Here is a 14,836-nt window from a genome sequence, read left to right on the forward strand (position 1 = left end):
TAGGTACAGGGGATTTTTTTAATTTGCATGATTCACCCAGGCTAAACTCATGGGAAAGTGTTTTATGGAAATATATAATGATCTGGAAGTCCAGTCTTAGCTCTCTAGTTTGACATGGACATTAAAACTGAGAAGAGGGTTTACCTGGTGGCTCAGTGGTAAAGAATCTGTCAATTCAGGAGACGTGGGTTCAGTCCCTGATTTGGTAAGATAACCACATGGCGGGGAGCAGCTAAGTCCATGCACCACAACTATTGAGGTTGTGCTTTAGAGCCTGGAAGCTACAACTACTGAGCCCAGGTGCTGCAACGACTGAAGCTGTGTGCCCACTTGTGCCCTGCAACAAGAGAAGCCACTTCAGTGAGAAGCCCGTGCACTGCAGCTAGAGAGTAGTCCTACTCACCACAGCTAGACAAAGAGCCTGTGCAGCAAAGAGGACCCAGTACAACCAAAACATAAATAAATTATAAAAATAAAAAGCTGAGAAGAATAACTCCATATACTTGGTCCTTAAATAGTTTTCCAAGATTAAACTTAGAACACTATACATTGATTCTAGAGTGGTATGATTTGGGGGGCAAGGATATTTGCCATCAAACTTAAAGTTGAGGAGGAAGTCTTTTAAGTGATGCTTTTCTATAAGTGCTAGAATGACTATTTTTAGTTGTTCAGAATGTTCTTCTTATCACTAAAATCCAGCTCCAAATAGATGGGGAAACAGTGGAAACAGTGTCAGACTTTATTTTTCTGGGCTCCAAAATCACTGCAGATGGTGACTGCAGCCAGGAAATTAAAAGACGCTTACTCCTTGGAAGGAAAGTTATGACCAACCTAGATAGCATATTCAAAAGCAGAGACATTACTTTGCCAACAAAGATCCGTCTAGTCAAGGCTATGGTTTTTCCTGTGGTCATGTATGGATGTCAGAGTTGGACTGTGAAGAAGAAGAATTGATGCTTTTGAACTGTGGTGTTGGAGAAGACTCTTGAGAGTCCCTTGGACTGCAAGGAGATCCAACCAGTCCATTCTGAAGGAGATCAGCCCTGGGATTTCTTTGGAAGGAATGATGCTAAAGCTGAAATTCCAGTACTTTGGCCACTTGATGTGAAGAGTTGACTCATTGGAAAAGACTCTGATGCTGGGAGGGATTGGGGGCAGGAGGAGAAGGGGATGACAGAGGATGAGATGGCTGGATGGCATCACTGACTCAATGGACGTGAGTCTCAGTGAACTCCGGGAGTTGGTGATGGACAGGGAGGCCTGGAGTGCTTCGATTCATGGGGTCACAAAGAGTCGGACACGACTGAGTGACTGATCTGATCTGATCTGATCTGAAAGACTGAGGGGATATTTTCTTTGGATGGTTTCCATCACTGGCATCCTTATAACATCAAAAGTGAAACTTAGAACAGAATGATAATTCTATTGATGTGTTGGAAGCAGATTTAATCAGAATATTTTGTGCGTTTGAGCTGCTTTTATCCATGGGAGCAAGGCACAATTTTCCTGTCTAACTTTTTATTTAGGATAAAGTAGGGGTTTAAAACAGGACTGAGCGACTTCACTTTCACTTTTCACCTTCATGCATTGGAGAAGGAAATGGCAACCCCCTCCAGTGTTCTTGCCTGGAGAATCCCAGGGACAGGGGAGCCTGGTGGGCTGCCGTCTATGGGGTTGCACAGAGTCAGACATGAATGAAGCAACTTAGCAGCAGCAGCAGTGGCAGCAGGGGTTTAAACCAGATATTCTTTGTAATTCCTCCAATCCTAAAATAGCTTAATCTTTAAAAATGGTATTCATCTGTGGCCCAAATATTTAAAATGTCTGGTTAGTGTTTTCAAGGGCAAGTGCTAAAAGAGTACATACGTTGCAAAGTCAATAACTTTAACTATCAGATTTTCTAACATAGTGTTAAGGCTATAGGTTTAGTTTGGATATATTCTATAGGATAAAAGTCAAATACTTGTCCAGTTTAATTAAACATAATTTAGTCAATGGCTCAAACATAAAAAATATAAGAATATATTCGGCTGGTCAAATATACATAAATTATCTAATCCCCAAAGACATTAAAAGTCTTTGAAGTAATGTGAGAGCGTGATTTGTTTTACTTTGAAAATATTCTGCATTTGATATGCTAGTGTCCTGAATTAGAAACCCTGATGATGTGAAAAATCATTTTCCCTTGTTTGCTTCCAAAGGAATTTACTACTGTAATTTTCAAACAAGAACAGAGTTCAGTTTCAATTAACAGTGTACTAAGTTAATGATTAGCCTTCCCAGGTGCCACAGTGGTAAAGAATCTGCCTGCAAATACAGGAGACAGAAGAGAGATGGGTTTGATCCCTGGGTTTGGGAAGATCCTATGGAGTAGGAAATGGCAACCCATTCCAGTATTCTTGCCTGGAAAATCCCAGAGACAGAGGAGCCTGGCGGGCTACAGTCCATGGGGTCGCAAAGAACTGGATGTGACTGAGCATATGTACACATGCACGTTAATGATTAGTGTTTATGTTCTTAAGTTTCAGCTGTTTTAAAGTTTATGAATCCTAAAGAAGCTGGGCTAATTTTCTATCAGAAAAATATCATTGGAAAGCGCTATTCGTTTAAAGTGCAGAGGAAATAAGATAATATAACCTGTTGCTCATTTTAGCCGTGTACCATGACATCTAGTCTATTAATATTAAAGAACTTCAGGCTTGCATACTTACTTAAATTAATTTGCAATAAATGATTCACAAATTAATTGAGTAGATTAAAATTTTGGCAGCAATAAATCTTAATAAAGTTTGGTTCTTGATAGAGAAAGAAAAACAAGACAGTCTTTCATATGTAAAGAATAACACATGGGACAGTTGAAAACCAGTTTAGCTTAATATTCCATGTGTACTTACAAAGTTCTAGTTTTTCTCCAAACCCCATAAAATCTTCTTTTTAATGAGTCTGGTAAAATATCTAAATTGCAACACTGCATCTATATTTTGTCCAAAAATTTGTAGTATATTTCCTTTAAGTTTATAAAGCAAATATTCTGTGAACATTTAATTACTTATAAACAGTATTCTTTTGAATAGAAACATGGCAGTAAAGCATGAAGACCTTGCAAACTTCGGGATTCTTAAAAACCACCTGGAAAACAAGGCAAAGACCAAGATCAGAATATGGCTTCTCTGGTGGCTCAGAGGAGAAGGCAATGGCACCCCACTCCAGTACTCTTGCCTGGAAAATCCCACGGATGGAGAAGCCTGGTAGGCTGCAGTCCATGGGGTCGTGACGAGTTGGACACAACTGAGCATGGCTCAGATGGTAAAGAATCCACTTGCAATGAGGAAGACCTGGATTCAATCCCTGAGTCGGGAAGATTCCCTGAAGGAGGGCATGGCAACCCACTCCAGTATGTTTGCCTGGAGAATCCCCATGGACAGAGGATCCTGGTGGGTTATAGTCCATGGGGTCACAAAGAGTCAGACATAACTGAGCAACTAAGACAGCACAGCACAGCACAAGATCATAATAGTTCCAAGAAAAGGAAATACAAATTTCTCTTAGATGTATAAAAAGCATTGTCTTACCCTTAGTAAAAGATACAAATTGAAATTATGAGATATTATTTTCAACTATCAGATAGATAAGTATAAATGCATTTGGTGAGAATGTGAAAATATAGGCATGCTCCTATAGTTCTGGAGTTTAAATGGATACAAACTCTATGCTAGGAGTTGGGGGAGGGCATATGATCTAGTAATTCAATCTCTAGGAGGTTATAATACAGATATACTCAGGTGTGAAATGACACTGCACTATTGTAATGACAAATAATTGGATAGAATTTAAAGACCCATCTTTGGGGACCAGTTAAATAAATTTCATATAATAGATCCTTATGCAGCCTTTTAAAAGAATGAAAATGCTTTATATGTATGGATCTGGAACAATATGTAAACATATTATTAAGGACTTCCGAATGGTGTTATGACTGATTAGGTGCACAGAGGCCCCCTTTCTGCTAAGGAACAACTAGACCTTGGATAGGACCCAACTCTTTGAGGCATTGTTGGTCTCTCAAGAGATCGGGGAGGTTTCTGAAGACCCTCTCGTTCCAAAAATCAAAATAAAACTAGAGTTGTTCTGAGGTAAATGATGATAGTAGTAACACTGTTATCAGGATACTGGGGCTTTGGCCAGTAGAGGATTGAAAAGAACGAACTGAACCAAGACCCTGAAGTGACCCCAGAATGATGGGTCCTTTGGCCACCCAAAAATAAGTTCCAGGTGGATTAAAACCTAAATAAGACAGAACTATAATGCTCTTAAAAGAATGGAGGAGAGTATATCACAGCCCCCAGACAGTAAAGAATTTATAAAAGATGATGCAAACAATTGCAAGTACAAAATAAAGATTGATAAATTTAACCACATTAAGATTAAGAACTTTTGTTCCTCAAAAGACTGTATTTTCAGTTATTGTTAGATATTATTAGAATAAAAAAAGAAAGGTCATGAGAAGGTATTTGCAGTACGTATAATCAGCAAAGCCTAGTGAGCATTACTATTACAAACTGATAGCAGAAACAGTCAAATAGAAAAATGGGTAAGACTTTAACAGGTACAAAAGGTGATATCCAAATGATCAATAAACATGATCCTTAGTAATTAGGGAAGTACACATTAAAACTACAATGGGCTACACACCTATCAGATTGGAAAAATAAAAGTCTGACAATATTAAGTGTTGGGGAGAAAACTTGGACAATAGGAACATCCAAACAATGTTGGTGAGATGTAAATTAGTATCATCTTCCTGAAAATATCATGTGGCGTCCAATAAAGTTGAACATATTTGTAACCCCGGCCCAACAATTTAAATTCAAGATCTATACCTTAGAGAAATACATGCAGATGTGCATCTGAATATATGTATAAGAATGTTCACAGGAGTATTGTTATTAATTGGCCCAAACTGGAAGTAACCCAAAAGCCACCAACAGCAGAATGGATAAATAAAATTTTGGTACAACTGAATATTATACAGTAATACATATCAACTAAAATGCAGGCAAAAGGAATAAGTTGGAGATACATAAACAAATCTTACATACCTAATGTTGAGTTAAAAAAAAAAGCAGGATACAAAACAGTACATTCAATGTGATTATATACTTTAAGTTTAAAAAGAGGCAAAAGTAAGTCCTTATGTTTAAAAATGCACACAGAGGTAGTAAGGTAGTACATTTATAAAGAAAAGCAAGGAAATTACTAGAAGTCATTGGATGATGGTTATATCCTGGGGGATAGATAGAACTGTGATCAGAAAGGCACACACATGTGGGCTCCTCGAGTGCTGATAATATTCTATTTCTTGACCTGGAGGATGGGTTATGTGGTTGTTTTGTGGTTATTTTTTGAATTATGCTTTTTTTCCACAATGCATGTTATACTTCACAGTTTAATATTTCAAAAAAGAAACTAAAGGAAATCACCCACTAAGATAAACAAGCCACAAGAATGAACCAGGAATGAATAGGCAAATTCCAGGGGAAAATAGAACTTTTCAAGTCTACATGGAAAATTAAGGCAGAACTGACCAAATGCTGGACCACAACGCAAGTCTCAACAAATTTCAAAGTGAAATAATACTGAGCATATTCTCTGACCACAGTGGAAGTAAGCTAGAAATAAAATTATCAGTAGAAAATTCACACACTTGTAAATTAAGAAACACATCTCTAAATCGTCCATTGTTCAAGCAAAAAATCATAAGGGTGCTAGAAAATATTTTAAACAGAGTAACACTGAAAATACCACCTGTCACAAGTTGTGAGGTGCACCAAAAGCCATGTTGAGAGGGATATTTACAGCATATAAAATGCACATATTAGGAAAGAAGGAAGATGGAGAAACTTATGGTCTAAAAATTTCTCATGAGATTAGAAAAACAGCAGAGGCAGGTGCAGAGCGCCGTGTAGCAGGCACGTGGTTGCTCGTGGGCGGAGGAGGCCAGGAAAGGCCCAGACATCCTCAGGGTGGCCTTCATGTCTGGTTGCACCACAACAGTCCCTCCTATCGGTTCCTTGAGGACACTCTAACTTGTCTGAGACTTGATGGCCTAGAGAGAGGAAGAAAATTTCTTCACTCTTAAAAATGCTAAAAGACTGAGACAAGAGTTGGGGGATTTACATAAAGTGAGGAAGATGAATGTACAGTTTCTCTCACTAATGACACTTCTACTCTGCAGCAGAAATTAGGATAATTGAGAGTATTCAGCTAAGAAACTTCAAGTGTCGTTTGATACTTAGACCTTTTAAATTTGGTTCTAATATCAACTTTATTGTTGGCAACAATGGAACTCAGCAGCTATCTCAATAACATTAAGAAACAGTGGAGGTGATGCCAAATGTGTTTGGCGACTCTAGCTGTGCGACATCCTGGCAGCATGGACAGAAAAGAAAGTCAGTCTTACAAACTAAAAAGTGAAACACGAACCATGGCTTCTACTAGGAAAGAACTGATTGTAGTTCTTGATCATTTCAACATACAGGTGGATAATCTCGTTTCAGTTTAACACAAGAGATAAGCAACCAGTTATAGCTGCCTAAATTGAGGGAAACAAATATAAATTCTCCATGAGAGCAACCCAACTTGAGCAGATGAAGGAAGGTTATTCATACATTATGGAAACAAAAGAAAGAACAAGGAGTAGATAGATCAAGGAAGAGTAATTTTTTGAGCTAAACCACCAGTATTTAAAGAAGAATATTTTCAAAGTACTGCTAGTTTAAGTACATTGAAGGCTAATTTAAAACTCTTGAAACATGAAATGGTTTGGGCAGTGGTCAATTAAACAGAAAAACAATGGACTGCTATGAGAGATAATATAAAAATTAGAGAAGATCCTGCTGCTAGACTTGACAGCAAAATGAAGAACAGCAGGTCAAACTTAATGAAGCAGAGAAAAAAAATACAAGGATATTCAAGATAAAACAGAAAATATTAGTGAAGAGACAAATGCATGAACACCAGAATGTATGGTCTTGAAAGCAGATAGATGTTACTCCTAAGAAAAGAGCCTATAATGAAACTGAAGTTTTATACAATCATTCCCTAAAAAAAATCCAAATCCATATAGAACATTAAAGAAAGATGATGAGCAGCTTTTCAAAAGAATTGAAGAACTGAAAAAAAAGGTACAATCAATCTTTGGAACTTAAGCTGAAAGGCAAAAAAAATTACCTTGGTTAAAAAAAGAGTGTAACCTAGTCATACTGAGTCAAGTAAATCAGACAAAGACAAATATCGTATGACATTGCTTAGATGAGGAATCTAGAAAAATGGTACAAGTGAACTCATTTACCAAACAGAAATAGAGTCATAGATGTAGAAAACATATTTATGGTTACTGGGGGTAAACAGAGGAAGGATAAACTGGGAGATCAAGATCGACATATATACACTGCTATATATAAAATAGATAACTAACAAGGACCTACTGAACAACACAGGGAATTCTTCTCAAAACCCCAACATGACTTATATGGGAAAAGAATCTTAAAAAAAAGTGGATATAGAAGCTCATACAGCATTTTAAATCAACTATATTTGAATAAAAATTATATATATATAAGAAAAGAGTGTAAAGGCCTTATAGGTTCAAAGAAGTTCAGTCAACCAAGAGATTGAACAGTTTCAGCAAGCCAAAGGAAACATACCAGAATTTAGGGAGAAGAATGAGATGTGAAGTATATACTGAACTATATAATCAGAGGCAACTGAAAGAAAGTAATAACGGTTGACTAAAAGGATTTGGCCCTCATGTTCTGACCCTTCTTGAAGCCAGAGATGATGCTTATTGATGTGAACATTTTACCTATAAACCTGTAGGCTCTTCAGGCTCTTTCATTCATCCTTGGGACACTGAGCTTGCTCTAGCTATTGAATCTTGCTTAAAGGACTTCTGCAAGCCTATTGTTGCCATAATCATGCTGAGGAAAGAATGCTTCAGGCACGGATGAAAAGGTTTTATTCACTAGGGACCTCACAGCCACAGACAATAGTTTCTGAGTTTGGGAATAAGATGTATGGTGTTAGATAGAGCTGCTTATCATCCAGTTTCCAACAGTTCTGACAGCTATAGAAATAGAAAATGCAGTTGTTACAAATAGTCTAACTGACATGAGAGATATAGAGACAGTGCTACTAATCAAAAATAATTGTGTAGCTTGTGCAGTAATGCACTCCCAAAGCTACCCGAAAATTGTAGCTTTTATTGCTGATGGTGATCAAGTCTTTGTGGGATGTTATTATTTACCTGAAAATAAGACTTGAGTTTCTAAGCAGAAATGTGGATTTATTTAAACTGACTTAGAGAAGAAGGTTGAAAATACATAAGCCCCGATAACAAATTTTCAGCAACACTTGTCTATTCCTGAAGAGTATATTAAACACAATGAAAGTTTTCTTAGAAGTTGCCAACTAGATTGTAAAGCGTTAGGATGAAATTAAGAAAAACTCTTTCTAAAATGTAGGAACTTGAGAATATAAAAGAATCCTAGTCTGTAGATGTTGAAACCTTGGAAGATGAAGTTCAAGAAAATAAAATGAAAGTGAAAATTGTTGAGAAAAATATGGAACAACAAAAGAAAGCATGGAGTCTCTTAAAAGTCTGAAATAAGAAGCAGAAAACAAGTATGTTGTAATTAAACTGAAAATTAAACAGTAGCAGATCCACTTAAAGATGAATTAAACCTTGCTGATTCTGAAGTGGCTAACCAAAAACAAGAGAAATGGCATTGTGAAGCAAAACAAAAAGAATGTTTGGATACTTTAAATATTTTTAAAGTTTTTTTTTTTCTATTCTTTGCAGCCAAAGATGGAGAAGCTCTATACAGTCAGCAAAAACAAGACCAGGAGCTGACTGTGGCTCAGATCATGAACTCCTTATTACCAAATTCAGACTTAAATTGAAGAAAGTAGGGCAAACCACTAGACCATTCAGGTATGACCTAAATCAAACCCCTTATGATTATACAGTGGAAGTGAGAAATAGATTTAAGGGCCTAGATCTGATAGATAGAGTGGCTGATGAACTATGGATGGAGGTTCGTGACATTGTACAGGAGACAGGGATCAAGACCATCCCCATGGAAAAGAAATGCAAAAAAGCAAAATGGCTGTCTGGGGAGGCCTTACAAATAGCTGTGAAAAGAAGAGGAGCGAAAAGGAAAGATATAAGCATCTGAATGCAGAGTTCCAAAGAATAGCAAGAAGAGATAAGAAAGCCTTCCTCAGCAATCAATGCAAAGAAATAGAGGAAAACAACAGGATGGGAAAGACTAGAGATCTCTTCAAGAAAATTAGAAATACCAAGGGAACATTTCATGCAAAGATGGGCTTGATAAAGGACAGAAACGGTATGGACCTAACAGAAGCAGAAGATATTAAGAAGAGGTGGCAAGAATACACAGAACTGTACAAAAAAGATCTTCACGACCCAGATAATCATGATAGTGTGATCACTCATCTAGAGTCAGACATTCTGGAATGTGAAGTCAAGTGGGCCTCAGAAAGCATCACTACGAACAAAGCTAGTGGAGGTGATGGAATTCCAGTTGAGTTACTTCAAATCCTGAAAGATGATGCTGTGAAAGTGCTGCACTCAATATGCCAGCAAATTTGGAAAACTCAGCAGTGGCCACAGGACTGGAAAAGGTCAGCTTTCATTCCAATCCCAAAGAAAGGCAATGCCAAAGAATGCTCAAACTACCGCACAATTGCAGTCATCTCACATGCTAGTAAAGTAAAGCTCAAAATTCTCCAAGCCAGGCTTCAGCAATATGTTAACAGTGAACTTCCTGATGTTCAAGCTGGTTTTAGAAAAGGCAGAGGAACCAGAGATCAAATTGCCAACATCTGCTGGATCATGGAAAAAGCAAGAGAGTTCCGGAAAAACACCTATTTCAGCTTTATTGACTATGCCAAAGCCTTTGACTGTGTGGATCACAATAAACTGTGGGAAATTCTGAAAGAGATGGGAATACCAGAACACCTGACCTGCCTCTTGAGAAATCTGTATGCAGGTCAGGAAGCAACAGTTAGAACTGGACATGGAACAACAGACTAGTTCCAAATAGGAAAAGGAGTACGTCAAGGCTGTACATTGTCACCCTGCTTATTTAACTTATATGCAGAGTACATCATAAGAAATGCTGGACTGGAAGAAACACAAGCTGGAATCAAGATTGCCGGGAGAAATGTCAATAACTTCAGATATGCAGATACCACCACCCTTGTGGCAGAAAGTGAAGAGGAACTCAAAAGCCTCTTGGTGAAAGTGAAAGTGGAGAGTGAAAAAGTTGGCTTAAAGCTCAACATTCAGAAAACGAAGATCATGGCATCTGGTCCCATCACTTCATGGGAAATAGATGGAGAAACAGTGGAAACAGTGTCAGACTTTATTTTTCTGGGCTCCAAAGTCACTGCAGATGGTGACTGCAGCCAGGAAATGAAAAGACGCTTACTCCTTGGAAGGAAAGTTATGACCAACCTAGATAGCATATTCAAAAGCAGAGACATTACTTTGCCAACAAAGATCCGTCTAGTCAAGGGTATGGTTTTTCCTGTGGTCATGTATGGATGTGAGAGTTGGACTGTGAAGAAGGCTGAGCACCGAAGAATTGATGCTTTTGAACTCTGGTGTTGGAGAAGACTCTAGAGAGTCCCTTGGACTGCAAGGAGATCCAGCCAGTCCATTCTGAAGGAGATCAGCCCTGGGATTTCTTTGGAAGGAATGATGCTAAAGCTGAAACTCCAGTACTTTGGCCACCTCATGTGAAGAGCTGACTCATTGGAAAAGACTCTGATGTTGGGAGGGATTGGGGGCAGGAGGAGAAGGGGACAACAGAGGATGAGATGGCTGGATGGCATCACTGACTCAATGGATGTGAGTCTGAGTGAACTCCGGGAATTGGTGATGGACAGGGAGGCCTGGCATGCTGCGATTCATGGGGTCGAAAAGAGTCGGACACGACTGAGTGACTGAACTGAACTGAACTGAAAGGATTTTTTCAATGTGGGTTATTTTGAAAGTCCTTATTGAATTTGTTACAATATTGCTTCTGTTTTACATTTTGGTTTTTTGGCCTCTGGGTATCTGAGATTTTTAGCTCCTGGCCAGGGATTGACCCCACATCCCCTGCACTGGAAAACAAAGTCAACCACTGGACCACCAGGGAAGTCCTCTGGATACTTTTAATAAAAATAAATGAAAACTAGATAGGAAAGAAAAAGAACTAGAGGAGAAAAAGAAGATAAATCTGCCCAGAGAAAATAGAAGAAAAAAAGTTTAGCTGTCATCGTGGTTAGCCAGCGGAATGTCCACAGTGCGCGGGCCTTCGCCATGAGCATTCCTGCGTTGCGACGTCAGTGAGGAAGATCAGGTTGCTGAGCTTCATGCTTATTTGAAATCTAAAGGAGCTGAAATTTCATAAGAGAACTCTGAAGGTGGACTTCATGTAGATTTAGCTCAAATTATTGAAGCCAGTGATGTATGTCTGAAGGAAGATGATAAAGTCCTTGAAATTGTGATGAACAGCGCAGTATCCCCCTGTTGATCCTGGAACCAGATAAGCAGGAAGCTCTGATTCAAAGCCTGTGTGAGAAACTGGTCAGATTTCAGGAAGGTGAACGTCCATCTCTGAGACTACAGTTGCTAAGCAATCTTTTCCATGGGATGGATAAGAATACTCCTGTAAGATATACAGCCTCACTATAGTTGCAGGCTCTTGCGGGGCCATCCAGTATATTCCAACTGAGCTGGATCAAGTTAGAAAATGGATTTCTGACTGGAACCTCACCACTTAAAAGAAAAAAACAAAACACACTCTTTTAAGACTACATCATGAGGCACTTGTGGCTTGTAAGAAAAGTGATGCCGCATCAAAAGTTATGGTGGAATTGTTAGGCAGTTACATGGAGGACAATGCTTCCCAGGCTCGAGTTGATGCCCACAGGTATATTGTGCAAGCATTTAAGATCCAAATGCATTCCTTTCTGATCATCTTCTTACTTTAAAACCAGTCAAATTTTTGAAAGGCGAGCTTATGCATGATCTTTTAACCATTTTTTGTGAGTGCTAAATTAGCATCATATGTCATTTCATCAGAATGATACAGACTTCATTGATTCAGTTGGCCTACTACATGAACAGAATATGGCAAAAATGAGACTGCTTATTTTATGGGAATGGCAGTGGAAAATAAAGAAATTTCTTTTGACACAATGCAACAAGATCTTCAAATTGGAGCTGATGATGTTGAAGCATTTGTTACTGATGTGGTAAGAACTAAAATGGTCTTCTACAAAAGTGATCAAACCCAGAGAAAAGTAGTTGTCAGCATAGCACACATCGGACATTTGGAAAACAACAATGCCAACAACTCTATGACACAATGCCTGGAAACAAGACTTGAACAAAATGAAAAACAGCCTTTTGAGTCTTTCTGACACCTGAATTTTTATTCTGTATAATTTTGTTCTTTTTGGAAAATCTAAATCATAGTAAAACATAGGCTGAAATCTGAAAAAAAAAAGTTTAGACAAAGAAATGAATAGATTAAGACAAAAGATACAGGCTGAACATGCTAGTTTTGGAGATCACGAGGAAATAATGAAGCAGTACTGAGAAGCATGAGAAACATATCTTGATCTAGGTAATAATGTAAAGACTTTTGAAAGGTTTATTAAATTACTAGAAGAAACAAGAACTCATAGATACAAAGCAAATCAATAATTTAGAAGGTCTTTGTAATACAAATTGTACTTTGACAATTTATCTCAGCCAGCCTATTTACAGAAAAATTAATTTTGTCCACAAGAATGACACTGTTACTGTATCAGTTCCGCCTGGGGAGAGAAACAAAGTTCCTTTCTATAACAGCAAGGCCTTATCCAGAGGTGAATGTTTTTGTTTTTGTTTTTTCCCATGGCTTGTTTCATTCTTTCCCTGTGGTCCATTGCTGAATCTCCTTTCAGATGGCTGGACAAGTCTGATGTTCTACATGATACAGTTAACTAAAGGACATAATGAGTATGATACTCAAGACAGCAGATTCCCAGTGTTTCAATTTATCTTGCTCACCCCTCAAAGCACAAGCTCACGTCTGTCAAGTTAACTGACAGACTGAGAATTCTTTGAATGTCTGATCCTGAAAGAGGGTAAATCCCATTGCCTTTGTCACCTGTAACTCAATAGGAACAAGACAAAAGTTGATTTGTAACTTAGATGCTGTGTCCTCATGTTGAAAGATTTGCAAAGGGAAAAAAATTCAGGACTATTTGATGAAATAAAATGAAACCAAAGATATTCTAAAATAAAAAACTCTTTTATGCATCTTACCAGAATAAAATATATAAATAAGCCTAGAAAACCAGCTACAATCAGTAAATTAAAATTACTTTACAAAAATCAATTTCATAGTACTGGTTTTAAATCTTTTTTTTTTTAACTGCCTATTTTAAGTTTTCTTTTCAGAAGTAAAATTTTGTACATACATTCATGTACATATCTGTTTGGTTTGGGTTCATTTCTATGATATTTTGTAAGAATTAAAAGTTTTAGCACCTGGAAACAAAAAAAAAAAGAAAGAAAAATAGCAGAAATAAAACCCAAAGAAAATGAAAGAAGGATAAAATAAAGATAAAAGCAGAAATTCATGCAATAAAAACATACATTTGATGGAAAGAATCAACACAGCTAAAAGATGTGTGCTGTGTGATAAGTCCCTTCAGCTGTGTCCGACTCTTTGCAACCCTATGGACTGTGACCCACCAGGATCCTCTGTCCTTGGGATTCTCCAGGCAACAATACTGGAGTGGGTTGCCATGACCTCCTCCAGGGAATCTTCCTGACCCAATGATAGAACCTGCCTCTCTTATGTCTCCTGCATTGGCAGGCTGGTTCTTTACCACTAATGCCACCTGGGAAGCCCCAGCTAAAAGATAGTTCTTTGAAAAATGAGGAGAGTGAAAAAGTTGGCTTAAAGCTCAACATTCAGAAAAGGAAGATCATGGCATCTGGTCCCATCACTTCATGGCAGATAGATGGGGAAACAATGGAAACAGTGTCTTTATTTTTGGGGGCTTGAAAATCACTGCAGATGGTGATTGCAGCCATGAAATTAAAAAACGCTTACTCCTTGGAAGGAAAGTTATGACCAACCTAGATAGCATATTGAAAAGCAGAGATATTACTTTGCCAACAAAGGTCCGTCTAGTCAAAGCTATGGTTTTTCCAGTGGTCATGTATGGATGTGAGAGTTGGACTGTGAAGAAAGCTGAGCGCCGAAGAATTGATGCTTTTGAACTGTGGTGTTGGAGAAGACTCTTGAGAGTCCCTTGGACTGCAAGGAGATCCAACCAGTCCATCCTAAAGGAGATCAGTCCTGGGTGTTCATTGGAGGGACTGATGCTGAAGCTGAAACTCCAATACTTTGGCTATCTCATGTGAAGAGTTGACTCATTGGAAAAGACCCTGATGCTGGGAGGGATTGGGGGCAGGAGAAGATGGGGACGACAGAGGATGAGATGGCTGGATGGCATCACCAACTGGATGGACATGAGTTTGAGTGAACTCCGGGAGATAGTAATTGACAGGGAGGCCTGGTGTGCTGCGATTCATGGGGTCGCAAAGAGTTGGACACAACTGAGTGACTGAACTGAACTGAACTGAACTGAATGACCATAATAAACTTGTTATGAGAGTGAACAGGAAAAAAAAGAAAACATCTCATCTTACCACAGCTTGGATCAGCTGCGAACTGAACTTTTTGGTGCTTTACCTGTG

The 14,836-nt window shown here is 38.3% G+C and overlaps 2 pseudogenes; both read left to right on the forward strand.

Moving 5' to 3' along the window:
* Nucleotides 1-6,101: 6,101 nt before the first annotated feature.
* Nucleotides 6,102-13,213, forward strand: LOC786651 (structural maintenance of chromosomes protein 6-like; annotated as a pseudogene).
* On the forward strand, nt 11,400-12,505 carry LOC107131324 (eukaryotic translation initiation factor 3 subunit M-like; annotated as a pseudogene).
* Nucleotides 13,214-14,836: the final 1,623 nt, after the last annotated feature.

The sequence above is a fragment of the Bos taurus genome, chromosome 2, assembly GCF_002263795.3.
Source record: "Bos taurus isolate L1 Dominette 01449 registration number 42190680 breed Hereford chromosome 2, ARS-UCD2.0, whole genome shotgun sequence".
NCBI lineage: Eukaryota > Metazoa > Chordata > Mammalia > Artiodactyla > Bovidae > Bos > Bos taurus.